Below are 5491 nucleotides of genomic sequence, written 5' to 3'. Positions count from 1 at the left end.
TTGCCTCCCCTCCCACATCTGAGATGAAGCACTGGGGCTCCCAGCTAGCGCACCAGAGCCCACCCGAGGACGGGGCTCCAGACGCTCTCCTCCCCCCCCCCGTATCATTATTTCCCCCTCTCTGCAGGATCACACTCCTATCTTAATTTTTTTTTTTTTTTGGTTTAAACTCTTGATCCCACTCCTCCATACAGCTGCCACCATATCTTTCCCCCTTTATAGCAGAAGTCCTGCCCAAGGGAAGTGAAAACAAATGTCTAAATAAAAACTTTACACAAATGGCCATGGCAGCATCATTCATAATAAGTGGAATCAACCCCAATGTCCACCCACGGGTGAGTGGACACACAAAATGTGGAATGTTGTTCAGCCGTAAAGAGGCAGGAAGTTCTGACACCTGCTACAACGTGGATGAAACTTGAAGGCACGATGCCAAGTGCAGAAGCCAGCCACAGAAGAAGCCTACATATTGTGTGATTCCACTTATATGAAATGTCCAGAACAGGGGCACCTATAGGGACAGAAAGTAGATCAGTGTTTACCTCCAAAAGAATGGATTAGGGGTCAACCGCTAGAGGGTAAGGAGTTTGGGGGAGGAGGGTGTTGAAATGTTTTAAAGTTAGATTATGGTGATGGCTGCACAATTTTCGGAAGCTATCAAAAACCACTGAACTGTACACTTTATTTTTTTAAGATTTTATTTATTTACTTGACAAAGAGAGAAAGAGAGAGACAGAGAGCACAAGCAGGGGGAGCGGCAGAGGGGGAGGGAGAAGCAGGTCCCCCACTGGACAGGGAGTCCACTGTGGGGCTCGATCCCAGGACCCCAGGATCACGCCCTGAGCTGAAGGCAGTCACTTCACTGCCTGAGCCACCCAGGCGCCCCTGAACTTTACATTTTAAATGGGTGCATTTTATGCCATGGGAACTATATCACAATAAAACTGTTAAAAAAAAAAAAAGCTCCTCACTTGTCTGCGCTCACAGTTTCTAGGACCTCTCCTATTCTCTTTTGACCCCAGTCTAGTCAGGCTTTTGCCCACTACTAGCATGAAATTGCTGTTGTGAGGCTCCCCAGAAACTTCCACGTAGCCCAATGCAGTGGTCACCTCTTCCCCTTGTCTTCCTCATCAGCAGTGTTTGACATAGCTTGTGTCCTCCCTCTTCCTAGAAAGACTTTCCTTCCCTGGCTTCCAGAAAAGCAGGTGTCCTGGGCTCCTCCTACCTCAGTAAAGGCCCCTTTTCACTTTCCTTAGCTGGTTCCACATCCTGCTGTTGGGCCCACACTCACCCCTCAGCGCCATCACACGGTGTCAGAATTTCAGCACACCATCTCGACACTGATGACCCTAGAATCTCCCTGAACTCCACATTGGCTTGACATTTCCAACTGGACATCTAGTGGGCATCTCAAACTGCCATGTCCAAGGACATGGAGACATCAGAACCCTCCTCCCCTCTGGGGGGAATGTAAAATGGTGGAGCTGCTGTGGAAAACAGTATGGTGGTGCCTCAAAATAGAGTTTCCATCAGACCCAGCAATTCCACTCCTAGGTACAACCCAAGTGAAATGAGAAATAATGTCTACACGAAAACTTGGACATGAAGGTGTGACCAAAAACTATAATATCAAAATTCATGAGTTATTTACTTTTTAAAGTCAGCTTGAGTAAAATCAAGGTCAGGCATGAAATAGTTCTGCGTTTCCTGCATTCCAGTACGCATCGGCGACTAGGGCTTGTCTCTGTCCTCTGGGCTGGGACTTGTTCTGCGCGTGAGTTTGCTTCGGGAGGTGAGACCCATTGACCAAAACAGCAAAGGAGATGGGGTCTGGGGAAGGACGCCTGGATTCGCTCTCAATTCTGCTTCCATCTAGAGGTATCCTGTCTCCCTCATTAGAGCAGAACTTGCTTTCAGAGTCTTCTCAAAGATTGTGAGCCCCGAGGGAAGGGGCGGGCCTCTTCCATCAGATTGGGAGCTTCTTTGACGTAAGAAACCATGTCTCTGCCTCAGAGACTGGGCTGGCTGGGAGTGTGCTGAGGGTAAACCAGAAGCTTTCTTCCTCAGTGTTCACCTTCTGCCCGCACCCTAGTGTGGTTGCCTCCACAGGGCCAACAGCACCGCCACCCCTTCCAGAGGTTACGGACAGACGGAAGAGCTGGTGGCCACAAGAAGACGCTGCCAGTGAGCCTTGTGTCCGTATAGTATCAGCAGCCAAGGTGCTCCCGGGCCACGCCCAGTGTGGTGGGGAGTGTGGGTTTTGCCATCCCACGCTGAATCTTCCGTGGTTTCCCCCAAGAAACCACAGGCCGCGTTGCTATCCTGAGATTTTCCCCTTCTGCTGCATAGTCTCTGGTCAGAGTGGGTGGGGGGTGAGGGGTCCCCTGAAACCCCTCTATCCCTCCCCCGCAGGTGGAACCATGTGTCCTGGCCTCCGAGGAAGACAGTGAGGGCTGGCAGCTGTCACGGGGCTGGGATCCCAGGGGCACGCCCATCTGTGCGGCGGGGCAAGCTGGCCGATGGCTGCTGGCGGCAAACCCAGCCCCAACAGCTCATCTCTCTCCGCAGGGGGAAAGCAGCCAAGGCCACAGGCCCGCGCTCGGCTGGAGAACACTTGGGGCTCGCAGCATGCTTGCTCAGCTCTGGCTGTTCCCCTCACTTCCTTCTTGTGAAGTTTCTAGGGGAAACTATCTGGGGGACAGGCTCCCCAGACTGTGTTGTCATCACACAAAAATGGCTTCTTTTCTCAGCCATTTTCAAGTTCATGTTTCAGCTCTGCCACTTCCTGTGTGTGACCTTAGCTTTGCCAGGTCTCAGCTGTCATCTGTGAATTGGGGATAACAGTATCAACTTGCAAGGATGAGCTAAGATGACGCTTATGAGCCAGCTCTTAGCAGTGCCTGGTATACAGGAGGCACTCCCTAAAATGTTCTTTTATTATTGTCGTGTTGTTGTTGTTGCTCTCCCTTTCTGCTGTGCTTCTGGAAGCTTCTGGTGGGCTGGCTACAACGCAGGTTTGTGGGATCTGCGCGAACACAGGATGTTTGAGGCCTGCTTTATCAGAGGAGAGAAGAAGGAGGCCCAGGGCCACCCCCATAGGGCCTCAAAGGGCCAGCGCTGTCAGCTGGAAGAGACTTCACTGTAACCCAACTACACACCCCTCCCCGGGGTCGTGACCATATTTATCAGATCTGTTCAGGTAAGGGGGTGAGTTAGCCTGTATCTACCCTGCCCCTTCCGGTAAGAAGCCCCAGAACCCACACTCCTGCCTTGGAAAGATGACGAGCTGGGTCTGCTTTCATTTTTTTCAAGGCAATCAAGGATTGGAAATGCCATTTTTCATTTGCTACAGCGACAGGCGGCAGCTTGGCCATTTAGAGCAACACTGCGCAATAGAACTTTCTGTGATGATGAAATTTTCTATATGTGTGCTGCCCGGTATGGAAACCACTAGCCATGGGTGTTTTGGGGGCACTTGGGATGTAGCCAGTGTGACCAAGGCATGGAATTTTAAATTTTATTTCATTATAATTAATTTCAATGCAGGTAACCACGTGGAGCCAGTGGCCATAGTCTTGGATGGCACGAGTTTAGAGCGTAGACCCTGAGCTGGGCAGATCCGTGGCAGGCTGGGCACGATATTTCCCTTTCCTGAATTTCTTTCCTCTCTTCTGTGTAATGGGGATCATAATGGCACCTGGCTCATAGGACTGATTTGAGGATTAAGTAAGTAAATGAATAGAAAGCACTTAGCACAGTAAGCATGCAATGAATACCAGCTATCATCATTATTCTTTACAATCTCTAAGCTTTGGGGGCCTTAGTCATTTGGTCATCAAATACTGGAACGCTTACAATGTGCCAGGCACCATTCTAGGCACTGAAGATGCAAAAATGAGTCTTAAAGATCCTGCCCTCTCCAGAAGTCTCCGCCTGACTGAGGGAAAGTCACAGGTAATCAAGGGCTGCCCGGCAGGAATAGTGGTAGCTCTGGTGTTGCAGGGTCCCAGAGGAGACCTCTAAAATAGTCTAAGGTGGGAGGAGGAGGTCAGGAAGTCTTCCTGGAGTAGGCAATGTTGCTTTCCCTACATTTCCTGACCCAACTTGATGTCTTAGCTCCAAAACTCAGCACCACTTGACCTTGTCCCTGTAACTTTCTGTTTTAGTTTCATTTCCTGCTATAACAATTTGCCACAAACTTAGTGGCTTAAAAGAACACATTATTATCTTGCAGATCTGAAGATCACAAGTCTGAAACAGCTTTCACCGGGCTAAAATCAAGGAGTCAGCAGGGCCATATCCTTCTGGAGGCTCTAGGGGATGATCTGTTCCCTAGTCTTTTCCAGCTTCTTAGAGGCTGCCTTCGTGCCTTGGCTCATGGCCCTTCTTCCAAGTTCAAAGCCGTAGCATCTTCAAATTTCTTCTCTCTCTGTTTTTCTCTGCCTCCGTCGCTGTCTCTCACTCTCTCGCCTGTAAAGACCCTTGTCATTACATTAAACCCACCTGGATAATTCTGGGTCAATGCCATCTTTTTTGCCAAGTAAAGTAACACATCCCCCCATTCTAGAGATTAGGACATGGACGGACATCCTTCTGGTCTAACAACTTTAGTGACATACAGTTCACAGAGCATACAGTTCACCTGTTTAAAGTGCACAATCCAGCAGTTTTTCAGTATATCCACACATGGTACCACCATCACCCAGAGTGAATTCTGGGACGTTTCATCGACTGAAGAAGAAACTTCAGTGGCATGAGGGGGTGGCTCAGATGGGTAAGCATCTGCCTTCGGCTCAGGTCATGATCTCCAGGTCCTGGGATCGAGCACCCAGCTCAGCGGGGAATTTGCTTTTCCCTTTCCCTCTGCCTCTCCCCTCCGCTCGTGCTCTCTCTCTCAAATGAATAAATAAAATCTTAAAGAAAAAAAGAAACCTCATGCCCTTTGGCTATTATTCCTCTATATTCCTGCACACCTGCCCCTTGCCCTAAGCAACTGTTAATCTACTTCCTGTCTCTCTAGATTTCCGTATTCTGGGTATTTCATATGAATGATATGCGGTCTTTTGTGTCTTTCACTGAACATAATGGTTTAAAGGTTTATCCATGTTGTAGCAGGTGTCATACTTTTTTCCTTTTTATTTGCCAAACACTATTCCATTGTGCGGGTAGACCACATTTTGTTTATCCATTCATCCATTGATGGGCGTTTGGGTTGTTTCCATCTTTGGCTATTATGAATAATGCTGCTATAAACATTTGTTTGCAAGTTTCTGTGTGGACATCTGTTTGCATTTCTCTTGGATGTACGCCTAGGAGTGGAATCACTGGGTGGGGTGTGGACATCTGTGAGAAGCATTTCTTCTGTCTATCACACTCTTACTTCAAAATCTTGAAAGACTGATCACAGAGACCAGTCTGTGAACTCATCCACTTGGGTATGGAGTGCATCTACTGCTGCACAAGGAGGCAAATTCATAGGCACATGCAGGGC

The 5491-nt window shown here is 48.8% G+C and overlaps 1 long non-coding RNA gene across 1 annotated transcript; it reads left to right on the top strand.

The window, feature by feature from the left end:
- Positions 1 to 2904: 2904 nt before the first annotated feature.
- Positions 2905 to 4511, top strand: LOC121103695. The gene is made up of 4 exons (XR_005835882.1): positions 2905 to 3199; positions 3313 to 3438; positions 3547 to 3954; positions 4235 to 4511. It is a non-coding gene; the product is annotated as an uncharacterized LOC121103695 (long non-coding RNA).
- Positions 4512 to 5491: the final 980 nt, after the last annotated feature.

The sequence above is a fragment of the Ursus maritimus genome, unplaced genomic scaffold, assembly GCF_017311325.1.
Source record: "Ursus maritimus isolate PB19 unplaced genomic scaffold, ASM1731132v1 scaffold_2, whole genome shotgun sequence".
NCBI classification, from domain to species: domain Eukaryota; kingdom Metazoa; phylum Chordata; class Mammalia; order Carnivora; family Ursidae; genus Ursus; species Ursus maritimus.
This window is presented reverse-complemented; position numbering and strand designations above follow the sequence as displayed.